Source organism: Adiantum capillus-veneris, chromosome 25 (genome assembly GCF_014529385.1).
Source record: "Adiantum capillus-veneris isolate H3 chromosome 25, ASM1452938v2, whole genome shotgun sequence".
NCBI lineage: Eukaryota > Viridiplantae > Streptophyta > Polypodiopsida > Polypodiales > Pteridaceae > Adiantum > Adiantum capillus-veneris.
Window position 1 is genome coordinate 137,430,786 of NC_140955.1, and position 17,996 is coordinate 137,448,781.

At 39.8% G+C, this 17,996-nt stretch overlaps 1 pseudogene; it reads right to left on the reverse strand.

Moving 5' to 3' along the window:
* LOC147425722 (protein STABILIZED1-like) overlaps nt 1–15,479 on the reverse strand; it is an 82,010-nt pseudogene extending 66,531 nt beyond the window's left edge.
* Nucleotides 15,480–17,996: the final 2,517 nt, after the last annotated feature.

Sequence of the window (17,996 nt, forward strand, 5' to 3'; positions counted from 1 at the left end):
ACTTCATTGCTATATGACAGTGCGTGCACATAGTGATAGTGATCTATAGAGTTGTAACTCACTTGTACTCATGTAGTGGTTGGTGTGTGTATGGATAGGGATGGATAAGTTGTACTTGTTATTTGCTATGGTGTTGGCAATTCATAGCTATATGTGGGGAAGTGTAATCATAGTGGTCTACATAACTTGATATCTATATGAGAGTGTGTGCACATAGTGATAGTGATGTACAGGGGTGTAAGTCACTTATAGTGATGTATAAAATAACATTTGTAGTGCAACAATTGAGGTAGTTATTATGTACTATTATGTTTTTGTGTTAATACTTAAAGATTTAGAGTGCCTTATAGGCAGAATGTTTTACTATAACATGGCAAGGCATAGCTATGCTACACTATATTGTTGTGTGTTTATATAAACCATATAGAAATGTTGATTATCAAGAGGTACGCTGCACTTTTAAGTTTTCATAGCATAATTATATATCACGACATAGCAATACATAACCATACTACAATGTATTATTATATGCTTAGAACTTCGATGCTAAATGGTCCATTTAACCTTTTTGCTATATATGAGATATAATATTATATAGTAATGAAGTAACAAGGATTTTCTAAATAGCAGTTCAGGTCAATATTAGTATATAGTAGTCTGTGATTCTATATAGTATTATTTACTTGTTGGGCACTATTCAATTCACTAAATATGGTTTCATATAAAACTATATGGTACTATATATCTTTATTTACGATCACTAAATAGCACTATTTAATTCACAAAATAGTGTGTTGCACCTGTTTTAGAAAGGGTATGCACTCATAAAGGTGCAAAGTCAATTATGTAGTAATACAACCCACTATACTACATATATTATTCACTACAGCATAGGTGGAAATAGTCCTTACTAGGTAGCCAAGTAGTAATTTATTATTCTTCACTAATGGATTCATACCTATGTTGTTGCTTGGATGGGTAGTTTCACTTGAAGGAGGCAGAGGCTAAGCACTATAGTGCCCTTTCCTCACTTGAATTTTGCAATTCCTTGGAGACACTTTTGGCATAGCAACCATCCCTTTTTTCCATCCAAGGAGACCTTGCACAAAAAACACAAGAAATGCTAGCAATTTCATAATAATACATGACCAACGTTATAGGTGAAGTTTTTGGATCTGTTTCAGAGGCACTAGATTCTATATCGCTTCATATTTTAGATCAATGCTCACATAGTTTCCAAAACCCCTTGGTCCCCTTGGAATGGAATTCTTGTCCCAAACCCTAGATAGGGTGCCTATCTATGCATTGGTGTTGGATCAATGGATTATATCCCCTCCTCTAGTAGGGAGAAGCAATAGCCTACTTGCAACATGGAGAGTTCTTGCTACCTATGCTCTAATGCAAAGTAGCTTTTTTTAAGGGATTAAAAAAAATGTATGGATACTTTTGATGAGAGTTCAATACACATGTTTAAAATGGTGTGTGTGTGTGTGTGTGTGTGTGTGTGTGTGTGCGTGTGTGCGTGTGTGTGTGTGTGTGAACTTTTAATGGGCTCTTGGATGTGGTTTTTATAGGGAAATCCTTTGCACATGTATGGAGAGTGCACCAGATGGAATCCATTCCTACATAGTTGAACCTATACAGAATGAAAAGTGGTAACCAAAAAAGGTATGTTCACCACTTTGTATACCTAGTAGGAAAGTAGATTGTATCTTTGTTCATTTTGTCCACAAATAATATGTGAATTTTTATTGATTCAAAACATACACAAAGTGCCAAAGATGGAGGTCAAGTCCCCAAGATGAGGACCACTCCTAGGTAGAGCACTCACAAGTGGTGAACTACAGTATAAATGAGGAGAGATAACCCAAGGAGAATGCATCTATAGCCATAGAGGATGACAAAGAAGAGAAAAACTTTCTCTTAAGCAAAATGATGTGCAACAAAAAGAATGATGAAGTAAAAAGTACTTCTTGAAAGCCCTCTCATTCTGTTGAACTCCTTTATCCATCTAGTCTTCTTCCAATCCACATCTTGTTGATAATGTATTCATTCCAACAACTAGCAGTTTTTGTCACAAATACATATCATTTTTATTGTAGACTTTTGATGAGTTTTGTCTGGTTGTGTTCCATGTCTTGTTTCATGATGCATCTCTTCCATCCCTTCTTTATTGCTTCTATTATTTTCAATAAGTTGTGGAATGGTTTCAAAGTAGGCATGGATGCATCTTCAAGTGGAAGTAATTCATCCATGCCATGCATGTGAGGACATGGAGAAATTAGATAAGGTCACCATTGATGTTGACGGTGGTATGCTAGATTTTGGTAAGGAAGAAGTGAACTTGATGGAGGTTGAGGCTGAAGAAAATGAAGGGCTCAACATGTGTCATAGTGTTTTGCCTTCACCAACATTGAAGGACCAACCACCATTGGAAGAAGAACCAAGAGCACTTGTCCTTGAGCTTGTCAATAATCATGCAGGAAAAAGAAGAAACTCCCAATCACATTCATCAATGCATGGTGAACATTCAAGGCAAGTGGGCGTGCCACAACATGTTTATGTGCAAAGGGGCATGGGAATTCTTGGAGTGGGCATTTTAGTACTTCCATGTCTTTCTGTGGACTTGTTTTAGAAAAGAAAATGCAATGCAGTTGCTCCATCATTGCTTCCCCTCACAAGCTTGCAGATTCAAGGTGTGCTTGTCCAAGAGGAGTGCTTACTACAAGTTGAGATACTTCTTCCCAAAACCTCCAAGTAGATCATGTTCAAGCCATTAGACAAGTTTTCTCAACATCACCAACCTTGATCTCCGAACAAAACTTATTTTCCCTTATCTTGTCTTTTTGCAGTTTTGCTTGGCTTGATGTGATGTTGTTAAGTCTATCCAAGAGAAAGGACACAAAATCCTTTGCATTCTTAAGCACAACACCACTAGGCTTTGCCTATTCTTGTGATAAGGTCTTCTTTACCACTACCCTTGTACAATCATGTTCACCTTTTTTGTGTCCAAACCCAAATAACTTCCAAGTCATTTGCATGTTTGTCAACCCAAGGTACCTACGATCATGGAAATGTCAAACTACAGACCTATATTTGTAGCTATATTTACTCATACACAACACATTCACTTGTTCACAAAGTAGAATGGCCTTGCTACTTTGAATTGTGATGTAGAACCATCTGACCATACCCGATGCCTACAAACATTGATGCCTTCATCACCGATCCTCCTATAGTGAAGCATGAAGCAATGTTGGAGAAATAATGTATCATGCATGGTATCATCAGAAATGTAGAAATGTCACTTCTTTAAAAGCTATCCATTCTCTTTGTTGTGATGATAAGTTATGTGCACCAAGATAGAGCATTGCTTGGTATGCCAATGTTGGGATTGTACTTCATTTTTCTCTTTAAAAGAATAATTTTCAACGAAGTCAATAATCAAGACAATAACATCATTAGATGCAACATAAGTATTTAGAATTATATTGAATTAACTACTTTGTATGTGTTTTAAGAAGTTGCAACATTTCCCTGACTGGTAACAATTGATGCTTTAACTCTATATGCTTTCCCACCTTCCGTTTCTTGTCACCATTCCACATATTGAAATACTTCAATAGGGTATAGCTTGCTCACCTTCTTTTTCTCTAAAACACGCCTTCCACCTGTTTGTGACGCATGACCTACAAGAGACATTTAACTAGGCTTGTTTATGATAAAGCTTACCATTAGGCTTCTTACACAGGAATCCTTCTCACATCTCTGTGATTCCTTTATATAGGTGTGTTCTTTTTTAGCATTGTTCACCTCCACCTATTGTATAACAAACCTTGCATCCTCTAGTACAATCACAAGCAAGACCATGGTAGCCAAATACCTATGCCTTAACATAGTTAATTGCCTCTTTCAAGTACAACATTTGGTCATGAGCTTGGCCAAAAAAAAAAAAAAAAAGTCTTGCATTTACTTCACAAAAAATGTAATGAACTTCTTAGAGGTACATTGTGCCAATTGCAAATTGGCACAATTTAATTTGTGCCAATTTGAAATTGGGGCGAGGTGCTTTAAATTTGAAATAAAGTTCAATATTTGTGGCAAATAGCACAACATAATTATGGAGATATCTAAAGTTTAAGTTCAAAAAGCACTAAATAAGTCCTAAGACACTGCATATATCTCTATATTATAAGTGATTCATAGACTGCACTATATACCACTACATAGTACCATCTAGCTCTCGCCAATGTTGAATGGGACTATGTTATACATCTCTCAACTATTTGTAGTCCTTTAGAGTTATAGCTAGATATATAGATGTATAGAACTATACAATAGTACACATGTATAGTAGACTAGATAACAATGTAGAGCTATATAGCTTTCTAGCACAATTTAAATCTATGTAGCTCTATCTTGTACTATGTAGCTCCATATACTGTTATATATATTTATAGTAAACTATATACGGGTGCAAAATCTATATTGCTTTGTAGCAAAAAGTCAAGCTATATAGCTCAATGTTTTACTATATAGCTCCATGCTACTTCTATATATGTACAACACACTATATAGAAATGAAAAGGTATATTGCTCTATAGCACAATGCAAGCTATAAAGGTTTGTAGCATTAGATAGTCTCATATATACTATATATGTACAATAGGATATAAAGCATTGCAAATCTATATAGCTCTATAGCACAATGTAGTGCTATATACTTATATAAGTGCTATATATCTTCATATAAGATATATAAAATCTTTATCTCTCTATATGATAAGGTATAGATGAGTGCAAATACATATAGCATGTTAGAGAGCTATGAGAACTTTGGATCCCTAATAATAAATATTTCATAGGTTTATAGTAGTATGTAGAATTATGTAGCACTTGGCAACACTAACCATCTTCATAACAATAATCCTTGCAGATAGTATGTATACAGAACTCTTGTTACAAATTTTCTAGTGCCATATAGCAATTCATGACAACATGTATTACTCCACAATACTAGAAGTTTCCCTAAAGTATTGACCATTGCAAAGTGATGCATTGTACCTAAGAGCTAAGTTGTCTTAAAGAACAATCCATAGGTATAAATAGAGGTGTTTTTGCACGACCCAACTATATATTAGAGCTATGAAATGCACTACGTAGAAGAAAGAAGTTTTTTTTACAGAGTAGCACTAGATACAATATAATTAAGCGTTTTAGGAAATACTATATGGAATTTCGTAGCACTACATGGTTGAGTTCACATGAGTTGGTGTTGCTCAAGGTAAAAAAGGAGATATGTGTGGTGAATATGCCCATTCAAAGGAGTACAAAGGCTATTAAATGCATATAGCTTGACAGTACAATAGATGTACTAAATAGTCTAAGACTAGGTGAACAACTTATCTTCTCTTGGCTTACATAGTAGTAGAATTACCTTTAGGAGGCAACATTAGTATGTATATAGTCCTAGAAAATGCTACTCAAGTTCAATCATGTTACCAACCTTAAGTTATTGGTATATATAGCAGTATAAATGGTAAAGAAAGAATATCAATAAATACTACTCAAGTGTAATCAATGTTACCAATCCGAAAGTATTGACCATTGCAAAGTGATGCATGGTACCTAAAAGCTAAGTGGTCCTAAAGAACAATCCATAGGTATAAATAGAGGTGTTTTTGCACGACCCAACAATATATTAGAGCTATGTGTAATGGAAATGGCCTATGAATTTTGAGAGTAGCGGAATTAGGAAATTAGATGATGCACTTTTGTGAGATTACTTTGTGAGCATAGCGGGTGAACTCAATTGATGGTAGCAACATAAACATGGTACTTAGTTAACTTGGCATGAACAATACTTTTGCAAGAGAGAGAGAGTTTAGAGAACATGACAATAGTTGAGGGCCGGAATCATATGGAGGTCCGCATTTGTATTATAGTTTCTCCCATCAAGAGAGACTTGGTACAATACAATCTTTGTGTTCCTTGTGACCTAGGTGATGCAATGAAGATGGAAAGCTTCATGCATCACAAGCATAACATAAACTTTGTAGAAAGCATCAACTATCCCAAGCCTCAGTCCCAAGGCCTCAAACACCTTCCAAGGTGGAGAGAGCTAGCAGGGAATGAGGATAGGAAAGAGGAAGAAGAAACATTCCATAGGAGAAAGACATAGTTCCTCACTTATCATTACTCTTCTTGCTAGCATACATAATAGCATAGTAATGAAGATGGAGAAGATGGAAAGCTTAAGCATTGAAGCATGGCTCTTGGTTGGATTTGCATTCCATAGCCAAGAGTGTTGGTGTAGGCTCTCACTTCTCACAAGTTTGGAGAAGGAGGTGGAGTTCCTCAACTTTTTCCAAGTGAGAATAGTTCCATAAAATGAGTGTGTGTGTGTGTGGTATATATCCCCCTAGCACCCCCCTTGCTTGCTTGGGACGAGTTGTTTCTTTTGCATGCTTCAAGCTCATTGGACCCCTCTCCCCCTAGCCAATCACATGCAGCATGCAGTCAAGTACATGGGTAGTCTTTTGACAAGTGTCCTCCTTACCCCTTAGAGAGAGAGAGAGCTTCAAAATATCTAGATATTTGTTGGATGAAACTAGAAGCTCATCGGACCCCTCTTTAGCCCAACCAATAGCATTCAAGCACACCATGTGGTTAAGCTTAGGGAGAGTCTGACATCTGTTCCATGTGCCCTTTGAGAAAGGGGTGCCCTTTGGGTGAGTGGAAAGTTAGGTCAAAGATTCCCCTAACTTTGGGACTTTCATGCATAGGAGCTTCTCAAGCACCTTCCTCATTAAGTTTGTAGGGTCTCTAGAACCTTACCCCCCATGCATGGGAAGCTTCTCCAACACTTCCTCATTAAGTATGACAAGTACCTCAAGTACCTTAGTCATCAAGCATAACAAACACCTTAGGTGGAGTTCCCACCTCAAGCTCAACCCTAGCTTGCCTAAGCTCAAAGGCAAGTTTAGGTCGGGGCCACCTCAAGCTCAGTCCTAGCTTGCCTAAGCTCAAAGGAAAGTTTAGGTCGGGGCCACCTCAAGCTCAGCCCTAACTTGCCTAAGGTCAAAGGTAAGTTTAGGTCGGGTTTCCACCTCAAGCTCAGCCCTAACTTGCCTAAGGTCAAAGGACTTTTAACATTAACCATTGGACGTCTTTAATGAAGCTAACCCTAAGGTCTTTTAAGCTCCATTAGTTAACCTTGCTCTTTGACAGACCATTTCTCATTTGGGCCCCTTTACCATTGGCCCCGTGTTGAGATAGATCGTAAGCACATATTCTAACCCTTGTTCCCGTTTATTATCCCACATTAAATAATCAGTTTAATATGAGAAATCATTTGGGTTGGTTAGATATTAGATTTAATCATTACCGCTCTCTTGAAATCATAGTCGTCCTTGACTATGAGGTAAAAGAGATAAAGCCATAGTCATTAGTCAAATTGCCTTAGTGGGTAGAGGATCCCTTTTTACCCTCCGACATCATTCCAAGATGGATGACTAATCCATTTGGTGCTTGGGAGACATAGCTGCCGCAAGCATGTCTGCTCTTTAGTCCATTTCATCCTCCCAAGTAGAGTGACAAATTCTACATGGTGTTTGAGAGACGTCGTCATCCCAAACATGATTCTTAGTATGCATACTACTTAAATTTGTGCACAATAAAGAGAGAATTAGTCTTATAAGACAAAAACATTGATCATTTAAAAGAAACATGTACATTTTCTTACTCTAATGTAGCATTGTAAGCGTTGACAAGGTTCATACTATCCTTAAGTTGGATTCCTTGCATCCATCTAGCATCTTCAAAGAATAATTTTTGAACTTAATAAGATACCGTAGGATAATCTTACCATGTCGTATTACCTTGTCTTCATGCCGAAGGATAGCTTCGGGTTGTAGTACCTCTTCTTGATCTTTGATTTTAGGAGGGTCTTCAATAATTGGTTCATTTGGAGACTCTCCTTTGTGGGGCTTGAGTAGGCTCACATGAAAAGCATTGTGTATGAGCCAATGGTTAGGAAACTTGAGTTGATAAGCCACCTCATTGATTGGCTTCAAAATTTGAAAAGGACCATAGTATCTTTTTGCTAATTTAGCATAATACTTTTGATGGCCCGTAAGAGTTTTGCCTGTCGTTTGCCTCAATCGAGCATTAGGAAACTTAAGCAAGACCCAATCATTTTCTTTGAACATTAAGGCCCTTCTGTGCTTGTCTGCAACAGCTTTTTGCCTTACTTGGGAGATGGATATAGCCTCTTCAATCTTTTGAAAAGATGCTTGCAGGTCACGGCTATACTCATCGGCAGCAAAGATCTTCCCATCTACTTTAAGTAGCAAGGGACTTTTAGGTCTTCTGTCTATGATTTCAAAAGGCGCTTTTCCCATAAAAGTATGGATAAAGTGTGCTTGCTTGCTAAACGTGTCGACTATTGTCCATATTCCCGTATTCCCATGGATAGACTTGGGTAACCAAAGATAAAATCCATGGATATACTCTCCCATGGTGAATTAGAAATTGGCAATGGCTAGAGTAATCCAGGTTGCTTCTCTCTATCATCCGTGGTCTTTTGGCATTCCACACATTTTGAAACATACTCTTGTATGTCCACTTTCATGGTAGGCCAATAAAAATACGTCTCTACTCCTCGAAGAGTAGATTGAATGCCTCTATGCCCCACATAGGGAGGAGCATGGGATTCATACATGACTTTCTCACAAAGGGAGTGGGTAACACATAGCCTATTGCCGTGGAGAAGATAACCATCCTGCAAGGTGAATGGTTCCTCTTTCTTCCCCAAAGCAAGGGCTAACATTATGTCTTTAAATTTAGGGTCAGTAGCATACTCATCTATCATAGAAGATAGATAATTGTGAGTTGCTATTGACACAGCATTAACTTTTGGTCGTCGTGAAAGTGCATCAGCCACTTGATTGTGCTTACCAGCAATGTGAGCAATGTGAAAATTAAATTGAGAAAGAAAATTCGCCCACCTCATTTGTTTGTCGGAAAGCTTTATTTGCGTCATGAAGTACTTGAGAATCTGATGGTTTATTCGTAAAATGAATGGAGTCCCCAATAGATAGTGCTTCCATGTGTCTAGGGTATGTAGAAAAGCTAACAGCTCTTTCTCATAAATGCCTAAGACCCGTTCATCCATGTTAAGCCTTCGGCTCTAATATGCTATGGCATGCCCTTCTTGAAGCAAGACTACTCCAAGGCAATCACCACAAGCATCACATTGGACCTCAAATGGCTTTGAGAGATCCAAAAGCATAAGAACTGGTTGGGAGGTAAGCTTCTCTTTGAGCTTGTCAAAAGAAATTTGCTCCTTAGCAGTCCATGAATACTTAACGTTTTTCTTTGTTAAGTCATGTAATGGTCCTGCTATTTGAGAGAATTTTGCTATGAAGCGTCTATAGTATCCACACATACCAATAAAGCTTCTTACTTCATGTAGATTCCTTGGATTAGACCATGCTTTTATTACATCCAACTTTGATGGATTCATACGGATACCATCTTAAGAGATAATATGACCGAAGTATTGAATCTCTTGAAGGCAAAAATCGCTTTTCTTTTGATTGAGAAAAAGCTTATTCTCCCTTAATGCTTGAAAAATCACTTGGAGATGTTGCTTGTGTTCCTCTAAGGAATTGGAATAGATGATGATATCATCAAAGAACACTCCAGTGAATTTGCGGTAGGGTCTAAAAATTTTCTCCATCAATTGATTGAATGTAACTGGTACATTAGTCAAGCCAAAAGGAATGACTAGATATTCATAAAGGCCAAACGTTGTACGAAACGCGGTCTTTAGGATGTCTTCATTTCACTAACCTTACTTGATGGTAGCCACTTTTAAGGTCAATCCTACTGAAGTATGTAGAGCCTTGTAGCTTATCAAATAGACCTTCTACCCGAGGTACGGGAAATCTGTTTTTGATAGTGATATGGTTTAGTGCGTGATAGTCCACACACATGCGGTATGTACCATCTTCCTTTTGCACTAAAAGGATTGGAGAACAAAAGAGAGAGGAGCTAGGCCTCACCATCCCTTTGTCTACCAATTCTTGTACTTGCCTCATGATCTCCTCTTGTTGAGCTTATGAAACTCGATAGGGAGGTTTGTTAGGCGGTGAGCTTCCTGATAGGAGCTCAATTCGATGGTCATCATCCCCTCGTTTTGGAGATAAGTCCATAGGGATATCATCGATGAACACATCTTGGAATCATTTTAGAGAGTTAGACAAGTCTAACTCTTCTTGATTCCTACCATTCACCTTTGATGAAACATTAGGACCTTTTAGGGACTCTTTGACAAAAATCATGTACGCAAAAACTGAGCTTTTCATTGATTTATCAAGGGAGAGAGGATTTACAAGTGGTATAGTACGACCAGACTCATTAGCATCTATATATATATATTCTTTCCCCTGTAGATGCAGTAGATTCTCCTTTCAGGGAACTTCATGTTGGCAGCCATGCGGTTGACCATGGTCCCCCTAGGATAGCATCCTCATGTTGGTGAGGAGAGATAAAGAAGTCTTCTTTGTCGGCATAGCTTTGGACATGAAGCCTTAACTTCCCAATCAAGGGAGTAACGAAGGCTTGTTGTCCCTTGAAAGCGGCATCGGCAGTTATAGCATCTCCCATCTCAAAAGCGTGAATGCTCAACTTGGTGGCCAACACCATTGATATGAAGTTGTGAGTAGAACTAGGATCAAACAATATGAAGGTATCATGCTCCCTTACCTTTCCCCAAGCATAGGAGAGAGGTGATCCTTTACAATGAGCATCCTCTTTTGGAGCTTCGATAGTGGAAGCTCTAGGAGTCTCATTGCGAGCATTTCTTTTGGGGCAAAAACAATAACCATGTCCTTGCTCCCCACACTTAAAACATTTGTGATCCTTACGAAAAGTTTCAAGCTCTTTAGGAGAGAGTTTATTTTTACCTTTGTAAACCCCTTTCTCCTTGGAACGATTGTTGTTGTTGTTGTTGGAATGGCCTTGGGAAAAAAATTGGGCATTAATTTTTTCCTTTACATCACTTTTGTCTTTATTTTCCATGGGCTTGACATTCTGTCTAACCCCTTGTTGGAAATTGATGCGTAAAGCAACCATGGTATGGTGGATTACTTCGTTGATAGAACCAGGCCGTTGAGGGTTGACATACTCGGAGTAATCCCACACAGAATTGTTGTTTTTGCTCAGCAAAGTCTATCTTTTGAAAGACAATAGCCTTGAGATGTAAATCCCAAAAGTTATCCACATATTTGTGGATAGACTCATGAGAGAGAAGCACTTAACTCCGCCATTCGGTGAGCACCTTGTCCTTTGCATTAATTGGAAGGAATTGCTTCATGATGGAAACTCATAGAGTTTTCCATGTCTTTGGGGCTTCGTCATTGCCACGAAGGCTAGCCCACCATTGACGAGCCGATTTTTGGAAGTGCATAGCTACATGGTGTAGCTTGGAGGACTCCGTGAAGCCCTCGTCTCCAAAGGCCGTATCAAATTGTTGGATGAAGGCCAATACTTTGTCGACAGCACCAAAGGTGCCATCATAGGTGAGAAAAGAGATACTCCTTCCTCCCTCTTTGAACTTCTTGAGCTTTTGTGACCTTCGCTATGCAGGGTAAGATTTGCGATGTCCTCCCCTCTTATATTCTCTATGAGAATAATCGTAGCTTTCATCGGTAGAGAAGGAAGGTGAAGAAGAAGGAGAAGAGGGTGATCTCTTTCTTGCCCTTTTCTTCCTTGGTTTCCTCTCTTCCCTTTTGGAGTGATAAGGAAAAGGACTATGGGTTAACCATTTCCTCTTGGGAGGAGTTGGCGATCGTTTAGTCCGCCTTCTTCGTGGAGCCACATCTTTGGAGGAATTTAGGGATTTGAAACTAATTTGACTATTTTGTTTCTAATTTCTATTTTCTAGAATTAGGACTTTAATAAGAAATGTGCACAAGTTAACTAATAAGTTAAGGAATCACAGATCTGTAAGAAAAGCCATCAGGAAACGGACAACTCTGGTGTGTCATATGATGGGTGACAAGAAGCACCGTGAAGGAGTTGGCATGTTAGTTCGGTGGGAGAAGACCAGGTAATGGTGGTCCCTGATGAGTCACAAGATGGGTGACAGGTTCATCGGTAAGGGGACACACTAAGGGTCTAAGGAGGAAATCCGAACTGAGCAAGAAAATACGCGTAAGAACACAAGCACAAGAATAAAGATGGGTTCAATGAAGCTTTTTACGAAAAGCAGGAACAATCGCGAGAAGGAAAACGCTTTTCCGCGAGGAATCTATGTTTGCATTGCATTCGTGCATATGGTTGCATCCAGGGACGCCTGGGAAGTGTTGTTAAATGCATTGGTTTTAACTTATAAGGTTTTATTGAGTTTTTCGGTAGGTTCAGACCAATTTTAAAATATGCCGGCCGCCCACATGATAAGTGGGCAGCCACTTAGAAGATAAAGCAACAAAACCAGCCAGCCAATTCTCTCTCCCTATTTCGGGTAGAATAGCGCAAAAAAAAAAAAAACGGCTACGATCTCTACGCGAGCAGTTATTCGTGCCGTGGCCAAGGAGCTATAAAAGCACCACATGCCCTCACTCACGGGAGGTACCAACATCAGCAAGAGAAGACTCTGCCGCAAGAGATCGCAAGACTACGAAGCACGGAAGTCGCTTTTCCCGCGCAAGAGTGACAGGTATATATTGTGGATTCGCCATACGAATTGTTGTCGCGTGTTTGTGTGGTTTGTTTTGCAGGAATCTCGCGTCTTACGGTAAGGCCCTTCACGGGAAGTACGGCTTCACGCCTAAGTCCCTTATGGGAAAGTACGGCTTCGCGCCTAAGTCCCTTACGGGAAGGAACGGCCTTGTGCCCAAGCCCTTTACGGGAAAGCACGACCTTTGGGTCTAAGATTACAGAACGGAGGGGTTTCCTCGGGTTCTCGTGCTTGTATACGAATTCTCCCTAAATAAAAGAATACTCTTAACGGGGGGGGGGGACCAGCCCATCTTCTGGTCCTCAATACTGTGTCGATCTTCTCCCTTCTCTCACATTTGCAAAGTATTTTAATTTTCAGATTTTCAAGTGCTCGTGTACGCTCTCGTTTTGTGACAGGATTCATTGCTTTCTTGACCTTTGGATTCCTCCTCTCGTATGGGAGAGTCTTCTTTTTGGGGATCTAATCAAGAGGCCTCGTAAACTCTCTCTCCTCTTCGAGAGGAAAGGAAATTCCATAAGCACGAGGTTGTTGAGTAACTTTCACTTGCAAAGTGGGTTTTTCTAATATAGCTTGTTGCAACCTAGTGACAAGATAATTAACAAACATGGGGACATCATCATCGACACCTTCATGTGCAAAATCAAAGTTATCAATGTTCATTCTACTCTCTTGGTTATTGTCAGCCATGCTAATTAAACTTATGTGTTTACTTAGTGTATGCTTTGGCAATTCAAAACCTTAGTTGCTACTTCTCTTAGCCTTTGAAAATAGGCACTTAAGTATCTACACCTCGAATTGGTTAATTATAGAAAGTAGTGGAGTGAGTTTAACATAGCGAAGTTGTTGAGGGATAGCTCCTTTCGGACTTCTTATGGCTCAATAATGGTAAAGCCGTAGGCAAGTCTAAAAAGACTCCATTATTAAGACCAAAGCTCCCGTGGTGGCACTCTCTCCCACATAGTGGGATCAAGCAAGTGAACTTAATTGATGGTAGCAACATAAATATAGTACTTAGTTAACTTGACATGAACAATACTTTTGCAAGAAAGAGAGTTTAGAGAACATGACAATACTTGAGGACCGGATTCATACGGAGCCGGCGCCCCCTCCAATAGGCATTTGTATTATAGTTTCTCCCATCAAGAGAGACTTGGTACAATACAATCTTTGTGTTCCTTGTGACCTAGGTGATGCAATTAAGATGGAAAGCTTCATGCATCACAAGCATAACATAAACTTTGTAGAAAGAATTAACTATCCTAAGCCTCAATCCCAAGGCCTCAAACACCTTCGAAGGTGGAGAGAGCTAGCGGGGAATGAGGAAATATTCCATAGGAGAAAGACGTAGTTCCTAACTTATCATTACTCTTCTTGCTAGCATACATAATAGCATAGTAATGAAGATGGAGAAGATGGCAAGCTTAAGCATTGAAGCATGGCTCTTGGTCGGATTTGCATTCCATAGCCAAGAGTGTTGGTGTAGGCTCTCACTTCTCACAAGCTTAGAGGAGGTGGGGTAGTCTTTTGACAAGTGTCCTCCTTACCCCTTAGAGAGAGAGAGCGAGCTTGAAAATATCTAGATATTTGTTGGATGGAACTAGAAGCTCATTGGACCCCTCTTTAGCCCAACCAATAGCATTCAAGCACACCATGTGGTTAAGCTTAGGGAGAGAGTGGAAGGTTAGGTCAGATTCCCCTAACTTTGGGACTTTTATGCATAGGAAGCTTCTCAAGCACCTTCCTCAGTTTGTAGGGTCTCTTTTTGACTCAAGCACCTTACCCCCCATGCATGGAAAGTTTCTCAAGCACCTTCCTCATTTTCCCACCTCAAGCTCAACCCTAGCTTGCCTAAGGTCAAAGGCAAGTTTAGATGGGGTTCCCACCTTAAGCTCAACTGTAGCTTACCTAAGGTCAAAGGTAAGTTTAGGTCGGGTTCCCACCTCAAGCTCAGCCCTAGCTTGCCTAAGGTCAAAGGGATTTTAACATTAACCATTGGAGGTCTTTAATGAATCTAACCCGCTCTGTGGCATATTTTGAGGAGGTAGAAATCTGTCCCTTTACCCTTGTAGGTGATGTGGTGGTTGCCTCGTCCTGAGGCGATATAGACTAAGTAGCCTCTTTCTCTGTTTGTGTTTCCTTCTTGAAATACTTGTAGGAATTACTTTCATTGTCAGTTATTGGTTCCATCTCTATTGTCCAAACTTCCTAAAGCATATGTTTTAGCTCTTTATACCTTGTGTTTCTCTCTGTTTTGGATAGTTTGATATTTTTCCCCTTCTTCTCACACTTTGGTTTTGGTTTTGTTTTAGCCGTTTCTTCTTTCTTAGGTCATTATGAAATTACTAGTTGCATCAAATAATAGCCAATTCTCTTGCCATTTATGCAATCTTCCACTCCTACCAATGTAAGGTATTATTTGTTGCTTGCAAGAAGGGGCATGGTTTTCTTTTGTGCTCTTTTTTTTTCCTTTGTCTCTAATATCTCTTTTGTCAGCTAGGTCATTGGTTGCAAAGTCAAAAAATTTGTCCTCCCCAATTCTGCTCAATGTTCTAGACCTCAAACTTTCTTTATCAGAATCAAAATCTCTTATAGTGATCTCATCATCTTTCATCTCATTCATGGCATTGTAGTAAGCCTCTTCCTCTTGCTCCTGTGTCACATCTCTACTGGAGATTTCATAATGCGTCTTTATTATAGGTATCTCCTCTATTATTTTATCATTAATTTTCATGGAGTCATTGTTTTTCCTTTTTTTTGTTTCTATTTTCCTAACCAAAGAAATCATCTGGGTTGGCAAGTCCATTTTCATTTTGACCAAAGAAATCATCTCGATTGGCATGGTCATTCCCATTTTGATCACAAAATTTGGTTTGTAGGGATTCATTCACACACATCCATGGTTGCTAGTATATCCATCCATCCAAATGGCTTGAACAGATGATCTCGAAAGACTTCAAGAACACAAGCGTTGTTCGTCACATCTCTTTCTAAGATGCAATCCTCCTTGTGTTGGCTAGCTATTATGCTTCAATGTTGCATACATCCACATAGGAGTATCGTATTTTAGCCAGGAGTGGAGTGTAATTTGGTGATGCTAGAGGCTAAGAATTTGGTATCCAAAGCCTTTATTGAAGTTTGGTTTATGTCCTTGTACAAATGATCTACTAAGCTTACTTGTTTCATGGCCCCAATCTTGTATCATTTTGAAGGTGTCTCATGAATGGTCTTCCCAATATGACTTTGTAATTTGATTCCGTGTCGAAGTCCACAATTGCAAAGGTGTGTTCATAGCCCACAAAAGGTGACCATTATTCCTTCCAAAATCCCCACGGGTCTTTCTTCGTGTCTGTTTGCAAGTTGTAGTTTCATTCAAGTTTTTTTTATTTTCGCTTTCCCCACGCTTCCCAAACCCACTTAGTTGCAATGGAAATCCCAGCTAACAGGAAGTATGGTATTTCCATGTTCCCCTTGACAATAGTCTTTTGATTTTGTTTATATGTATAGGTTTGCCTAATTTGCTTGGTTCATTCTCTTGCTTTAAGTGTTGAATCCGTTCTTTTGTCAACCCCTTGATTCTCATTTTCTCAAGATTATTTTCTAGATAAGTCCACAGTTGTGGTTGCATCCTCAGTAATTCCTCCAATGTGTGTGAAATTGTTGGGCATCGATAGAACGGAATTTAAGTTACACATCCAAATTCTTCTTTGTTATTTGCAGCTTGGTAGTCTTGCATACTACTGACTTTTATTCATTCTCACCCATGTATGAGGATAGGTCCATAGTGAAACCCTATTCCCTTTTCCTTCCCAATGCTAAAAAACGATGTTGTGTTGCCTTGGTCGGTATGTGTGTTGTGCTTACGCAGACCGCTAACACCCACAATCTCTTTCTGTCGTTCTAAGGGTGTTCACTTTAACCTTTTGAAGGTTTGGTTCCTAAATCCCCATACAAAGATTGCATATCTACCTCTGATGGAGGTTGATCCAAGCAAATTTCCTCAAAAGGAGCTGATTGTTTACCTAGATATTCTTGGTTTTCTCCCTCGACCTTTTCCCAAAGTTGTGCCAAACAATCTTTGTCTACATGTGGAATTTCCTCCATCCTTCCTTCGGAATCTGGCACTATGTGGACAAATTCTTGCATCAACTCAATAGGTTTAGAGCGAATAGTCTCCTCAAACGTGTATGGTGCAGATTACTACATTTGGCCTTCCTGAAGTTTTACACAGCTTAGCCATCTGGCAACATTGGGTTACAGGTTCATGCATTGACAGGCTTCCCGTTATTCTCATGACGGGCTTCCGCATTTTCTCCAGACAGTTTGACTAAGCAATGCTGACAATGCCCCCACGAGCCTGGGAATAAAATACTGAAAATTCACTTAATAATAGTTGTTGACTCACTAATAAGAGGTGCCTATATGCCGGACGGACTGTCTTGTGCAAGAGAAGGTATGCAACTATGACCTGCCTCAAGATGAGGGGGAAGCGAGACTCAACAGTCTGCGGTGTGAAGGGCCTCTGAGAAGAAGTGTGGTCAGACCAAGCTGTCTGCACCGTAATCATCCTGTATGAAGAAGGGAAGCCAGACTGAGAAGTCTGCGCTGTGAAGATCCTCTAAGAAGAGGAAAGGCCAAACCAAGATGTTTGCGCCCTCTTGCCTGTATCTCCTCCCGCTAATCCTCCGGTGTCAACCAAAACAGAATCTGCGCCAACAACGCCACGAGACCGCAACTCGATGTGGCTCTCAATGTGAATGAGCTGGGAGTGGCCTATTGCCCAGGTCGGGGATAAGTTTGTTGTAAGGTTACCGAGAGTGAGTGTAAGCAACTCTGAAGGTAGCAATCCAAATGATCAGGAGTGTAGAAGAGCAACTGCATTACCATCCAAGCCAAGCTATGGGTGACTCCGGATGTAGTCGCGGGATGATGCTTGATCACCCGCACCTCGCGGGTAAACTCTCCAAGAGAGTCCAAATCACTGAAGTCCCACTCCAGTTTGTAGATCCAAGCAATGAACCTGTCCAAGAAGGGATCCAAGATCCTCTCCCTAAGTCCATGTAGATGCTCCTATGTAAGCAAGTGATCTGACGTGTCGAGATCAAGTGATAAGTGTCTACCCACCCAAGATGGTGCTGTCTTCTCTGGGAATGTCCGAATCTTATATGCCATGAGCATGGCAATATCTCGTTTGAACTCCTCTGATGAGTGCATAGATGTGTCCATAGCAAACCACAAGTGTTAGGTGCAG